The 16,275-nt window shown below is 40.7% G+C and overlaps 2 protein-coding genes across 6 annotated transcripts in view; one reads left to right on the top strand and one right to left on the bottom strand.

Annotated features, from left to right (window-relative positions):
* The window catches only part of LOC125801385 (zinc finger protein 239-like), a 187,417-nt gene that overhangs the window by 5,080 nt on the left and 166,062 nt on the right, over positions 1 to 16,275 (bottom strand). The window lies entirely within an intron of this gene.
* The window catches only part of LOC125801268 (zinc finger protein 239-like), a 305,512-nt gene that overhangs the window by 184,681 nt on the left and 104,556 nt on the right, over positions 1 to 16,275 (top strand). The gene's annotated exons all lie outside the window — the stretch shown is intronic.

Genomic DNA, 16,275 nt, shown 5'->3' with positions numbered 1-16,275 from the left:
TTCACTACACACAATATCTTCCTTATTCTGACTGAAGCACTTATGTAGTTTATGTTGTATCTAAGTTATTTCTAGTTGATATAGGTTTGTTTATTTGACGGTGATATCGTGTTCCTTTTATATAAATAAAGGCTTTCTGCATTCTTTATCCTGGATGAGGCACTTTTGTTTTGACCTGTTAAATATGTTTACAAAAGGATAAGAAGCTCTGCCTCTGTTGTAAAGTTATTTATATTGGTAAAATGTAAATAGGTTATGTGTGGTGTGGTTTCTGGTGACTTCAACCTCCCCTCAGAGAAACTACAGTCATCCTGTCTTCTTCCACTTCTGTCTTCTTTTTCTCTCTCCCTCAATCTGTCTGCTCCAACTCACAGAGCAGGAAACACTCTAGACCTTGTCTTTAGCAGACCTGCTCCAGCTCTGGATCTAACTGTGACTCCTCTAGATTTCTCTGACCATCACTTCCTATCCTTCACTCTCTCTCTTCCTGCTCTTCCTACAAACACAACCTCTTCAACTTCCACTACTCATCGCAATCTTCGTGCTATATCTCCCTCCTCTCTTGCCTCAACTATCATGACCACTCTTCCGAATCCTGACTCCTTCTCTTCCCTCCCTCTGGAAACAGCTACCGACACCTTCCTCTCATCTATCACCTCTTCCATCAACACTCTCTCTCCTCTTACTTCAAGGCCAGCAAAATCCTCTCCAGCCACCCCATGGCTGTCGGATGTTCTACGCAACAACCGTAGAGAGCTAAGGCTAGCCGAGAGAAAGTGGAAAAAATCTCAACAATCCTCAGACCTTTGCTCTTACCAATCTCTCCTATCCCGATTTTCAACAGAGGTAACTGCTGCAAAATCCTCTTTCTACAAAAGGAAACTGGAAGAATCAGCATCTGACCCTCGCAAACTCTTCACCATCTTCTCATCTCTTCTAAACCCTCCCACTCCTCAACCTCCCACAACCTTCTCCCCGGATGATTTTGTCAACTTCTTCGAGGAGAAAGTAGCAAATATCCGCCAATCCTTTCCCCCTGCCTCTACCCTTCCCACCAAGCTCTATCTTCCACATTCTACTTCTCTGTCTCACTTCTCGCTGCTTTCCACAGATGAAATCCTTCATCTCCTACATTCTAACAATCCAACCACTTGCCCACTTGACCCTTTACCATCTTCCCTCTTTCAGACAATTGCTCCTGACCTCCTTCCGTTCATCACTCACATCATTAACACCTCTCTATCATCTGGTCATTTTCCATCAACTTTTAAGGCTGCCAGAGTGGTTCCTATCTTGAAGAAACCAACTCTAGACAGCTTGGATGTTGGCAACTACAGGCCAGTTTCTCTCCTCTCTTTCCTTTCTAAAGTCCTTGAGCGTGCTGTCTACAACCAACTTTCTCTCTTTCTCACTCAGAACAATCTTCAGGATCCAAACCAGTCTGGCTTCAAACCTGCACATTCTACTGAAACTGCCCTCATTGCAGTTACAGAGAAGCTCCATGCAGCAAAAGCTACCAACCTGTCATCTGTTCTGATTCTCCTTGATCTCTCTGCTGCTTTCGACACGGTCAACCACAGCATTCTCCTTTCCATCCTCACCAGCCTTGGAATCACTGGCTCTGCATGGCAGTGGTTTGCATCGTACCTGGAGGACCGTTCCTACCAGGTAACTTGGCAAGGGGCAACATCTGCTCCATGCAGACTCTCCACTGGGGTTCCACAAGGCTCGGTGCTTGGTCCTCTTCTTTTCTCACTCTATACTTGCTCTCTGGGTGAAATAATATCTTCTCATGGATTCTCATACCACTGCTATGCGGATGACACTCAACTAATCCTTTCTTTTCCTCCTTCCGACACTCAGGTTTCATCCCGCATCTCAGCATGTCTCAGTGATGTCTCGATGTGGATGAGTTCTCATCACCTAAAACTCAACCCCAGCAAGACTGACCTTCTGTTCATCCCAGGAACTACGAGCCTCCACAACAATATCTCCATCTCTTTCGACAACTCACTGGTCACTCCATCGGCAGAAGCACGAAGCCTCGGTGTAGTAATGGATGACCAGTTATCATTCTCGAGCCATATTGCAAATCTGACTCGGTGCTGCAGATTTCTCCTGTACAACATCCGAAGAATTCGACCGTTTCTGTCTCAGGAAGCCACTCAGGTGCTTGTGCAGTCTCTTGTCATCTCAAGACTTGACTACTACAACTCTCTACTGGCTGGTCTTCCACTGAGAGCCACCAAACCACTTCAATTAATTCAGAATGCTGCAGCACGACTCGTCTTCAATCTTCCGAAGTTCAGTCATGTGACTCCTTTGCTGCGTTCCCTCCACTGGCTTCCTGTTGCCGCCCGCATCCGATTCAAAACCCTGACGCTGGCCTACAAGGCAAAAAACGGACCAGCTCCTTCATACTTGATGGCGATGGTCAAAGCCAGATCTGCACCAAGAGCTCTTAGAGCTTCCAGTACGGCTCGGCTCGAACCTCCATCACTCAAAACACACAGAAAACAGACATCCAGACTCTTCTCTGTGCTGGCACCAAGGTGGTGGAATGAACTTCCACTGGATGTCAGAACAGCAGAGTCACTCGCCGTCTTCAAACGTCGACTGAAGACACATCTTTTTAAAGAGTTCCTAAACTAAAAAAAAAAAAAAAATAAAAAAAAAAAGAGGTTCCTAGGGTTCTAAACATGATTAAGTTCTATGTATCTCTTGATCCTAGTCTACAAACTAGCTTTGGATAACTTAAGTAACTTTGAAGCACTGTTGTAAGTCGCTCTGGATAAGGGCGTCTGCTAAATACCGAAAATGTAAATGTAAATGTAAATGTTATTGGTTTGTGTTTGACAGAGATGTCATGTTTTTTATATTGCTACATGCAAATAAAGGTGAGCATTAATTCATTCTGACCATTTTTTTATTTCTAAAGTATTATACAGTTTTTTATGAGAGGAGGCTTTAAAGACAGTAATAGGTACAGATTTCCATTGCAGGGATTCCTAACAGTTTTTCTGAGGCCTTCCAAATATTTATATCGATATCAAAATTATATTGTATTGTTGTAGAAAAGAAAATGAAAGGTGGGTTGACCCCCACCTCTCGTCCGGGGTACAACTCCCCTACGTGTTCGTTTGATAGAGAGTCGTAGACAGGTGGAGTGAAGTTGAAAGCAAACCAAGTATTTATTACTGAATTCAGGAGAACCATGCACACAAGACAGTTAACAGCCGTCCCAGTATAAGTTCTGACCCCCCTCTAATCTGACTCCATGTTTATACCCCAAATGACGTGAAACCTGCTGATGAGGCGTTGCTAAAATCTTCTCATGTTAGTATGCATAATTTCACGTGTTAGTACTCAAGTTTCACGTGTCTGACCGGACCACTAGTGTTTGACCTTGACTGTGTTCTTCCAGAATGGAACATCGTGGCACTATCTGTGTGTGTGCGTCACCCCCCGCTTTGAAGCAGAGGTTTTTAGGGAGGCACTCACTCACCAAAAGGCCGCTTTGATCTAAGAGCCTCTTCTGTAGCAATTTAGCCCCGTACCGAGCGTACCAGTCGAAATCATACAGAGTGTACCAGCCGATGATTGATGGCCGTTAGTTAGGGTCATGCAGTGAACGAAATGCTTCAAGCATGAGCTACACCAGTCACACAATAGATTTCATATGTTATATGTTAATGTGTTAGTAGCGCGTGGTTAGTCCGCCATACAATAGATCCTATGTGTTAGTAAATGCCTTATGTATCATGTGGGTTAATTTGTCATAATAGATGTGTTAGTCACATGCCTGATCAAACAATGTTTATCTATATGTGTAAATAATATATATTGTGATTATTGGTTAATCTTCTATATAAATGCGTGTAAAATACACTGTGAGTAAAAATGATCAAATACAATGTGAATATTGGTTAATGCATATAAAATACAAGGTTTCACACAATGATTATGTAATTATAGATACTAAGATAAGTAATCATAATTGATGATATTTGTCAATACACCCAAGGTAAAATACACAGTATCTTTTCAGTATCGACCAAAATTAAGGAATGTATCGTGATATAAATTTTGGCCATATCGTCCAGCACTAGCTGTAAATATGTCATACTGCTCTAACAAAGTGTATCTCATTTTATCTTATAAATATCTTTGTAATTTTCTGACTTGCAGTATATCTCTACCCCTCACCTTTTATAATCAAATATTTAGTTTTTCAATACAATAATTTCAGTGACCGGAAGCAGAAAAAGCCTGTATTAAATGTATATGCTTGATGAAGAGTCTCGACTTACCCCTTCCTGTTTTTATGTTCTAGAAATTAGATAATATTACTTTTTTTATTCAGGTGTAGGACCATTTATGGGATAATTTATCTGCATACAATCACAGCTCCAGAAATGACATTAATCTGTTTTAATAAGGCAGTATGCCATAAAATATCGTAAGAAATAATGTTGCCAATATTTTTGAATATCATTAACTATATTACCCTGAAATATGGAGCCATATCACCCACCCCTAATTATCACATTCAGGGTAGTACTTTCTTGCTGAAAAGAAAAATTCACACTGTTTTCATTTCCTATTATATATCTTCTAGAGACCTTTTATATATGTTTATGTCCAGTATAATTTATTTTACTTTAATCCTGCATATATGGAGTGCATTATTACCCAGCAAAAAGCTACACATCGGCCCTTCGTGGGCTAAGTGAAGGCACTGTGGGCAGGGGCTAGCCCATTAAAATTCCAAACAGGCCCAACATGGGTTTTCTGTGGGCAGCCTGTTCATTGGCTGGCCCACTCAAATCCTATAAAAGGCCGCTGTGGGCTAGCCTAAACTGGTCCAGTGCATTAATGCTCCTGTAGGCCCAGTGTGGGAATTATTTGGACAGCCAACACTTTGATGCGCCCACACAAATCCCAGGCAGGCCCACTGTGGGTCAGCCCACATTCAGCCTGCACCATTTCACACCCTGAAGGGCAAGTGTGGGTTATATGTGGGCAACCCACACTCTGGCATGCCCACACAAATCTCATGCAGGGCCACTGTGGGTCAGCCCACATTCAGCCTGCACCATTTACACACTGTAGACATTGTGGGTTATATGCAGTGTTGGGAAGTAACGGATTACATGTAACGGCGTTACGTAATCAGATTACAAATTATAAGTAACTGTAATCCGTTACAGTTACTGCTTCAGTAAGTGGTAATCAGATTACAGTTATTCTGCTAAAATAAAAGGGTTACATTGCGGTACTTTCATATTTTTGCTCTTCCAATCCAACACTGACAAAACGCAAATAACATTTTGCGGTGAATACGCTCTGATATGACAGGGAACTCTCTGCCCCTCCTCCCGTCTCGCTGCACACACACACAGGGAGGAGGGGCAGCGGCTCACAGCGGCTCCGCACACACGACGAGACGAAATTAACTGACATTTTGGTCAACGAATAAAAACGAGACGAAAATGTTTGGCAGGGACGAAATCCAATCAGAACTGATTTAGGTCTGTGAAAGGTAGGGACCAGTTAGGAAGAGATCCAATCACTGCTACTTTAGCGAAGGTGGAGTACCCGCCTCTCCTGCAGCAGCGCCGCGCGGAATTAAACTGTCGATACGGAGCTCGACTGGAAGTTAACTCGACAGAGTTCAGCAGGGAGAGAGGGAGAGAGAGAGAGGGGAGAGGCGATATATTTCTCTTTTGACGTCGCGAAAAACAAGATAACGTGTAAACCGCGTGGAGCGACTCCATTACCGGTAAAAACACCACTAATCTTTCAGCTTCTGCAGACCAGAGTCACACAGATCTCCATGCAGAGATCCGCGTTTTAATGCTGATGTTATTTCATGAGCTGATGGTGTGTTTAACTCAGCAGTGCACTAAAACACAGAACTGATACAGAACCCTAACTCATTAAGATCAGATCATCTGTTTAGTCTCACAGTGGGAAAGATATAGCTAGTGTTAAAGCAGGAACAGGTCAGAAAGGAACTCAATAATATATCCAAAATAAAACAATAAAATAAGTGAATCTATGAACCCAAAAGTCTGTGTAAAGTTCCTTACAGCACTTTCTCATAAGTTTCTCACTTTAACTCATGAAGTCTCTCTGTACATCCTGAGAGCATCTCTACAGGACAGTGTGTGAATGTGTGTTCATTTATAGACTGTAGCTACAGTAGGTGTGCTGGGTGAGTGCTGGAGATAAAACTAGATCCTTTAAAAGTTTTTGCATCTACAGCTCTGTTTAAACTATAATTTAACTATTCAGATGTTTTATGACCTGATTTCTAGAGCAAAATTTTAAATGAAAATATGTATAGTCACACACCTACAATAATAATAGTAATAATAATAATAATATACATTAAATCATATATAAATATATTTCACTTTCAAACATTAACAATATTACTCAAGTGGTTATTAAACGTTTAATTTCGTATAAGTGTGTAGTTAATAATTCAAGGGAACTGATGAACAAGCATTTACATTTACACCCTTTACATTTTAGTCGACTAAATTTACTGTAATTTTAGTTGACTATATTCTTATGACATTAAGTTGACTAAAACTAAAAACATTTCAGATGACTAAATTGTGACTAAAACTAAATACTATTTTCGTCACAAGACTATGACTAAGACTAAATCACAATTTGTTGTCAAAATTACACTGGAGGCAAACCTGCAAATAGATAGCTTACAGTTGTTGTTACATTGTTTGGTTTTATCATCAATTTATAGAAGTGTTTTATAAAATTGTTTGATGAAATGGTTTCATAAGTATTTTTATAGAGTAATTAAAAAGGCTGTTTTATTTGTTTATCTATTTGTTACATTCATTCAGGCTTAAAAAAATGACAATATTTAAAGTAATCCAAAGTAATCAGATTACGTTACTCACTTGAAGTAATGTAACTGATTACGTTACAAATTACATTTTGAGTGATGTAATCAGTAATCTGTAAGGGATTACATTTTAAAAGTAACCTTCCCAACACTGGTTATATGTGGGCAACACGCACACATATGTGAGCATGCCCACACAAATCCTATGCTAGGTTACTCTGGGTCAGCCCAAATTTACCATAAAATATTTTACAATCTGAAAGTTTGTGTCATAACAAGTTCATATGAAGGGTATCTGAATATTTTTTATTGTTTTTGTCTGTGAGAGCTAGGTAGATTAGCTAGCTTAGTGGATAGGAGCAACACTGTGTGAAATGTAGTATCAGCTCTGAAAGATTTTCTAAACCAAAAGTGGAGAAAAATCAAGGTACCACAGCAGAGTTGTGCAGAGACCTTTGGAGGGACACACACACACACACACACATAGTAACATCTCATATTTTTCAAGACATATACTGTATAGCTATACATTTTTATTTATAAAAATATTTTTATTTAATATTTTGGATAGCTACGAATTTGCTCCATGGTGCTGATTCATAATCTCACCTTTATTATTGGTAGTGCTGATAATAAATAAATAAAAATATTAAATTATAAATGTATTTATGCTTGACTATACACTTTGTGTAAGCCAGCAAGGTTATAAAAGTTACATTTTTTTATTTTTGCATGTGATATTTAATTGTGAGGATCATGTAACCAACCCCCCTCCCTGCACGTGCCTTTACCACAGAGCAACGATCAAGCTTAAAGGCAAAGTCAGTGAGTGACTTTGGTCTGTCAAAGTGACTGAAAGGTAAGTTATAATTTCTGTTCTACTATACGCTTTTCTATTTTTTGCTAAGATACGCTAATGTGGTGCTAATGCAGTTACCACTCTCAGGTTATTGTAGCATTATAAGGGTAGCTATGTTGAAGTTAGCATTGTGCTAAAAAAAGTTAGCATTGTCCTAAGTTAGAATGAGAATTTACCTCACATTTAAATAACACGAGGGGCTCCCAAGTTGGCAGCTTATCTCGGCTCTTGGAGAAAGACTGCTGTTAAGTAAGTTAACTTTATATCCAAGTATGTCAACAATAACCAGCTAAGGGAACAATGGCTTGCTAAGGGAAATATTAAGGGAAATGGAAAATGGAAAGATATCCACTTAAGCTAAGGGAAAGATAGCCAGTTAAGCTAAGGGAAAGATAGCCAGTTAAGCTAAGGGAAAGATAGCCAGTTAAGCTAAGGGAAAGATAGCCACTTAAGCTAAGGGAAAGATAGCCAGTTAAGCTAAGGGAAAGATAGCCACTTATGCTAAGGGAAAGATAGCCACTTAAGCTAAGGGAAAGATAGCCAGTTAAGCTAAGGGAAAGATAGCCACTTAAGCTAAGGGAAAGATAGCCACTTAAGCTAAGGGAAAGATAGCCACTTAAGCTAAGGGAAAGATAGCCAGTTAAGCTAAGGGAAAGATAGCCAGTTAAGCTAATGGAAAGCTAGCCAGTTAAGATAATGGAAAGATATCCAGCTAAGCTAAGGGAAAGATAGCCAGTTAAGCTAATGGAAAGCTAGCCAGTTAAGCTAAGGGAAAGATATCCAGCTAAGCTAAGGGAAAGATAGCCAGTTAAGCTAATGGAAAGCTAGCCAGTTAAGCTAAGGGAAAGATATTCAGTTAAGCTAATGCAAAGATAGCCAGTTAAGCTAAGGGAAAGCTAGCCAGTTAAGCTAAGGGAAAGATAGCCAGTTAAGCTAAGGGAAAGATAGGCAGTTAAGCTAAGGGAAAGCTAGCCAGTTAAGCTAAGGGAAAGATAGCCAGTTAAGCTAAGGGAAAGATAGCCAGTTAAGCTAAGGGAAAGATAGCCAGTTAAGCTAAGGGAAAGATAGCCAGTTAAGCTAAGGGAAAGATAGCCAGTTAAGCTAAGGGAAAGATAGCCAGTTAAGCTAAGGGAAAGCTAGCCAGTTAAGCTAAGGGAAAGATAGCCAGTTAAGCTAAGGGAAAGATAGCCAGTTAAGCTAAGGGAAAGATAGCCAGTTAAGCTAAGGGAAAGATAGCCAGTTAAGCTAAGGGAAAGATAGCCAGTTAAGCTAAGGGAAAGCTAGCCAGCTAAGCTAACGGAAATATAGCCAGCTAAGCTAAGGGAAAGATATCCAACTAAGCTAACGGAAATATAGCCAGTTAAGCTAATGGAAAGCTAGCCAGTTAAGCTAAGGGAAAGATATCCAGCTAAGCTAAGGGAAAGATAGCCAGTTAAGCTAATGGAAAGCTAGCCAGTTAAGCTAAGGGAAAGATATCCAGCTAAGCTAAGGGAAAGATAGCCAGTTACGCTAATGGAAAGCTAGCCAGTTAAGCTAAGGGAAAGATAGCCAGTTAAGCTAATGGAAAGCTAGCCAGTTAAGCTAAGGGAAAGATAGCCAGTTAAGCTAAGGGAAAGCTAGCCAGCTAAGCTAACGGAAATATAGCCAGCTAAGCTAAGGGAAAGATATCCAACTAAGCTAAGGGAAAGATAGCCACTTAAGCTAATGGAAAGCTAGCCAGTCAAGCTAAGGGAAAGATATTCAATTAAGCTAATGCAAAGATAGCCAGTTAAGCTAAGGGAAAGATATTCAGTTAAGCTAATGCAAAGATAGCCAGTTAAGCTAAGGGAAAGATATCATTTTAAAAAGTTTTGGTATTTTTGTGAACCTGGTATCCTGATATCGGCCACCTCACATGTTTATAGAATGTAACTACCAGTCACACACAGTGACTGTAAAGGCTATTTATGTTTCACCATGAATAGCCTGAAGAAATTCAAATTCAAATAACTATCACTATATAAGAATCACTGTAATCAAATACAGTCTGCAAATTTCTCTAAAATTAAGCATTGTACATGAAAAGACACTAACAGATGTAGTATTTACCTGACTGCATTCTCATATCTCTATATTATCATTTTAAGAGGCCGTGAGAAGATCAATCATGCCACCACCAAAGGATGCAGAGATCGAGCAGGTTGCAAAGGTTTGGCTTTGGAATGCACGGGACCGTTCAGGTGGACGGAAGCATCGTCTCATGCAGTCTCTTCAAAAAAATAGTTAATTTATGATCTATGCTATATTAATGCATGAAAAATATTCATTTTTGATATTATGATTAACTATATCTGTTCTATTTATGTAAAGTACATCTATTTTCTCCTTCATTATTATTGCTGTGAGATAAAAACCTTAATGCAAAAACTAATGTTATATTCAATTAGAATTTTTTTACTGGTTTGATTGGGATGACATTTTGGTTCCAAGTCTACAAGCAAGAGGAATAAAATTAATAATAGAGATCAGGGGTGGGTTTCCTGAAAGCTTCGTTACGCTAAGAACTTCGTTAACTCGTACTTAAGATTGATCGTTAATTAAAGAGTGTTTCCCAAACCCGTGCGTAACTAAAGTACTACGTAAACTCGCTCGCAGATTAACGAGTGCCCTCACCCAGTCGTTATTCTTAAGAGCTTCTTTAGGGGATCTCTACTTGCAGTTCAGCACCTTAAACACCAGGGACCGCCAATTTTGAGGGAGAAAAATTATAATTTCCCTGGTTGAAGCAATTATATTATGTTACTATTAATTATAATCAATTATATTATATATATAATTATTATTATAATAATTAATATTATATTATATTATATTATATTATATTATATTATATTATTTGACGTGTCTGCGGGTGCTCCGGTTTCCTCCCACAGTCCAAAGTTCAGGCTAATTGGATGTCGGATAAAAATTGCCCCTTAGGTGTGAGTGTGTGAGTGGATGTGTCTGTGTGTCTGTCTGCCCTGCGATGGATTGGCGGCCTGTCCAGGGTGTATACTGCCTTCAGCCCGATGCCGGCTGGTATAGACTCCAGCCACCCCCCCGCGACCCTTAACGGATAAAGCGGTTGACGATGAGTGAGTAAGTGAGTGAATGAGTTATATTATATTATATTATATTATATTATATTATATTATATTATATTATATTATATTATATCATATTATATCATATATTATATTATATTATATTATATTATATCATATTATATTATATCATATTATATCATATATTATATTATATTATATTATATATTATATTATATTATATTATATTATATTATATTATATTATATTATATCATATTATATCATATATTATATTATATTATATTATATTATATTATATTATATTATATTATATCATATTATATCATATATTATATTATATTATATTATATTATATTATATTATATTATACTGCCAACTTTCTCTGTGTAGTCTAACTGGGCATACTGGAATTGACCAATCAAACCCATAAATTATTAAAAATCCAGATTCCTGCAGATGATGCTCACGGTCTAAGCAAAGCTGCAAAGTCACCAAGTCCGTGGATTCTGTAATCAGGCTGTTATGTGGCATACACACACTTATATACACTTCCCACCAGCCCGGGAATTACAGCACAATACAATATATTTCCATGCTATTGGGAAAATTCCTGGTACTGTAGGTCCGGTGCAGGGGACGCCTGCAGTGTCTTTACTCACACCTACACGTATTGTAAAGGGTATCGGTGAATGTGCAGGTAATATTTAATATTATTCTTTATTTAGGTGCTTCTAACCAACATTGTGGCCGTTCATCTGGGCAAACTCTGGGGTGTGTCAGCTCGCAAATATATAAATACCAGTCAAAAGTTGACACGTCTCATTTAATGTTTTTTTTACATTGTCGATTAATATTAAAACTATGAAAATAATTAATTGACGCATATGGAATTAACAAAAGTTAACAAAGAGGTGCATGGCCTTCAAAATCCCCTGACCTAAACCCAACTGAGATGTTGATTTAGGATGAGCTGGAGCTTTACAGAGTGTGTGTGTGTGTGTGTGTGTGTGTGTGTGTATATATATATATATATATATATATATATATATATATATATATATATATACACACACACACACACCGGAACATACGTATATGTATTATTATATTATTTTTATATTATTAATAATTATAATAATAATAAATTAATATTATTATCAATATTACTATTAATAATATTAGTACAATATCTATTAATATAATATATATATATTAACAATAATAGTTTTAAAAAAGTAAAAAAAGTTTAATGTTTATTAAACATTTATATATAAACATATGACTTATTTATTTAGCCATATGTATCTGTAGGAGTATTTTATTAATGCCAAAGTACATCCTTTTGTAATTTAAATTTCTAAATATGTATAATATTGATGATTACAACACTTTTTTACATTTTTAGGGTGTAATACTGAATAAATACTGCATAATAATCGATATGTGTGGATCGATTGAGCGCGCTGTTTCGGGGGAGGAGTCAACAAAGACGTTCTTTAACCTCCTTTGTTAATTTTCACGTTGCGAAGCTCTTTGGGAAACACTCGCAGAACTGGCTCGTTCTTTACTCACGTCATTCGTTAGTTCGTTCGTTATTGGCTAAGGTTGATCGTTTTCGGGAAACCCACCCCAGAGGCTTTGTTCCAGTAGCAATAATAGTATCAGTTTATTATTCATCTAAAAACAAGATGGCGGCGCGCAGTAGTGCAGCGGCTACTCACGCTCCTAGCGAACACCCTTTTTTGAGCTGTTTTTCCGTCGGTTCTGAACCCAACTTCACGCACCCCACGCGTGTGAGTTATAGCAGGACCGAACTTTTGAGGATTATGGACAGTGTGGTCAGTAAAACAGCAACTTTGGACAATAATATCCGAGCTACGCTGGGCGAGCTACAGCTCCTCCGCGCTCCGGCGTGGGGGAGCGGATCGCTGCAGACAAAGGGCAGGAGGACGCGGTGCCAGCGGCGTCAGAAGCGAGGTAAACGCGGTGGTGTGCTAGCCAGGCTAAAGGCTAATGCTAACCGGCCCCCGATTCCGTCGCTTTTCCTGTCTAATGTCCGCGCTTTGGATAACAAACTGGACCTGCTGCGGCTGAGGATGAATGTTTCTGAGGAGATGAGGAACTGCGCTGTGATTTGTCTCACGGAAACCTGGCTGAACCAGACCATGCCGGACTCAGCCTTCCAGCTCGCCGGCCGGCAGCTCTTCCGAGCGGACCGCAGCCTTTTATCTGGAAAATCCCGGGGGGGCGGTTTGTGCGTCTACATAAACAAAGGTTGGTGCACAAACTGCGTGTTGGTAAACAGCCACTGCTCCGAGGCGACAGAACAGCTGAATGTGAATTGTCGCCCTCACTATCTGCCTCGTGAGTTTTCGGCGGTGTTCGTGATTGCTGTTTACATAGCACCGGATGCTAATGCTAACAACGCGCTGAAGGAGCTCCATGACAACATCAGCTCGCTTCAGAACAAGCATCCGGACGCGTTCTACGTGGTAGCGGGGGATTTTAACCACGTAGAACTGAAGAACACGCTGCCGAGGTTTTACCAACACGTGAACATCCCAACGCGAGGTAATAATACGTTAGACCGCGTTTATTCCTCCGTGAAAGACGCTTACAGGGCATTCCCGCGCCCCCACCTCGGGCTTTCAGACCACATCTCCATCATGCTGGTCCCCGCATACCACCCCCCGCTGCGACGCTCCAAACCCACACAGAAGACCATCACTGTGTGGCCCAGTGACGGCGACGCTGTGCTGCAGGACTGCTTCGGCTGCACAGACTGGCAGGTCTTCAGGGATGCTGCTGAGTGTGAGGGGGAGCTGGATCTGGAGGAATACACATCTGCTGTTCTCGGGTACATCAGCAAGTGCACTGAGGATGTCACTACCACCAAGACTGTGACTTGCTACCCCAACCAGAAGCCCTGGCTGAACGCAGAGGTGCGTTCTCTGTTGAAAGCCAGGGATGCTGCCTTCAGGTCTGGAGACCCAGACGAACTCAGAAGGGCTAGAAGAGAGCTGACTGTTGGAGTTAAGAGGGCAAAAGCTGCATATGCTCAGAAAATCCAGGGACACTTTTCCTCCCAGGATCCACAGAGCATGTGGAGGGGCATCAAGTGCATCACGGACTACAAATCCAACGCTGCACAAAGCTCCAAAGACCCATCCCTGCCTGAGGCTCTCAACAAGTTCTACGCCCGCTTTGAGAATCCTGACACCCCCCCCCCCCCCCCCCAGCACCAGACTCCCACACTCACCAGGAGAGGAGCCCCTCAGCGTGACACCAGCAGAAGTAAGGAGAACGCTGAGAAGGATCAACCCCCGAAAAGCTGCTGGCTCGGACAACATCCCCGGACGGGTGCTAAGAGACTGCGCAGACCAGCTCTCGGACGTCCTGGCCGACATTTTCAACGCGTCCCTCATCCAGGCAGCTGTCCCCACTTGCCTGAAGACCGCCACCATCATCCCAGTCCCCAAGAGCTCCGCAGTGACAGGTCTGAATGACTACCGGCCAGTGGCCCTCACTCCGATAGTCACAAAGTGCTTTGAAAGACTGGTTCAGACCCACATCAAAGCCACCATCAACGTCACTGTGGATCCACACCAGTATGCATACAGGAAGAACCGATCCACAGAGGATGCCATCTCCTCCGTGGTCCACACTGCCCTCACCCACCTGGAGCAGAAGGATTCCTACGTCCGTATGCTCTTTGTGGACTTCACATCCGCTTTCAACACCATGATTCCACAGACCCTGATAAATAAACTCTCCTCACTAGGACTGAGCTCTTCGCTGTGCAACTGGGTCCTAGACTTCCTGACCAACAGGCCGCAGTCTGTGAGAATTCACAACATCTCCTCCCCCACTATAATCCTCAGCACTGGCTCCCCTCAGGGCTGTGTGCTGAGCCCCCTCCTGTTCACACTGCTCACATATGACTGCTCACCTCTCCATCCAGGCTGTCATATTGTGAAGTTTGCAGACGACACAGCAGTGGTTGGATGCATCACAAACAGAGATGAGTCCAGCTACAGGCAGGAGGTGGAACACCTGGAGGGTTGGTGCAGAGAGAACAACCTCTGCATCAACGTAAAGAAGACGAAGGAGATGATTGTGGACTTCAGAAGAGGCCAGCATGCCCACCTCCCCCTGCACATTGGAGGATCTGCGGTGGAAGTGGTCGACAGCTACAGGTACTTAGGGGTGCACCTGAGCAGCAACCTCACCTGGAGCAACAACACCTCCACTCTGGTCAGGAAGGCACATCAGCGGCTCTACTTCCTCAGGAGGCTGAGACGAGCTGGACTCGGGAGCGCAGTCCTCACCTCCTTCTACAGATGTGTGGTGGAGAGCATCGTGTGCTCCAGCATCAACGTGTGGCATGGAAGCTGCTCTGCTGCAGACAGGAAAGCTCTGCAGAGGGTGGTGAAGGCTGCACAGAGGATTGTTGGAGTCAGCTTCCCCAGCACCATGGACATCTACACCTCCAGATGCAGGAAGAGGGCCACCTGCATCAGGAAGGATCCCACCCACCCAGCACATGCACTTTTTGTCCCGCTTCCCTCAGGACGGAGGCTGCGGAGCATCAAGTACAAAACAACCAGACTGAGAAACAGCTTCATTCCGGAAGCTGTAAGACTCTTAAACTCCACTTAACAACACACTGCACTGACACACAAGGACAATTACTGTACAAACACGGTCACTTTACCCGCACTGAGACACTTTATTTTCTACTGCTCTAATTCATTTCATGCTGCTATAGCACATTTGCACTCTGGACTTGTTGTTGCAACCTGTCTACTCTTTCTATTTATTTCATTTGGGGTATTTATCTTTAACTATTTTGTATATTCTATTTTTATTGTATTCCTTTATTGTACTTTTATCTATATATCTATTTAATAACAGCTCCTGGGTGTAAACTGGATCGTGAGATCACAATTTCGTTCCACCTCATGTACCACATAAGATGCGAATGACAATAAAATCTCCTTGAATCCTTGAATCAGTCTAGTGCATTTAAGTATTTATTCAAGAATATGATTTGCTGTTTTTATTGATGTTTATATATATATATATATATATATATATATGTATATATATATATATATATATTAATTTAAGTTGTATAATTCTTTGTTATTTTGTATTATGTTTGATATTTATATCATACTGTTTATTATAAATACTGTTTTTGCAAATGGAGATATTTATGCAGTACATGTTTATCTACATGCTAAAATATAAATTTGGGATTTATTATTAAGTAATTTACTTAAATACTGTTGTGTGTTGTTTATATTTTATACATGATACTTTGTAATAAATTAATTAATTTACTATACACTTTAAATTGTGTTATTTATATAATTGTTTTACAGCCAGTTGCAAAAAATGTCAAAGTGCCAATAGCACAGCTTTAAATTTTCTTCCTTGAAAAGTGTTCTC

Source organism: Astyanax mexicanus, chromosome 4, assembly GCF_023375975.1.
Source record: "Astyanax mexicanus isolate ESR-SI-001 chromosome 4, AstMex3_surface, whole genome shotgun sequence".
NCBI classification, from domain to species: Eukaryota; Metazoa; Chordata; class Actinopteri; order Characiformes; family Acestrorhamphidae; genus Astyanax; species Astyanax mexicanus.
The sequence above is the reverse complement of the archived record's forward strand: the minus strand, read 5'-3'. Positions and strand labels throughout refer to the sequence as shown.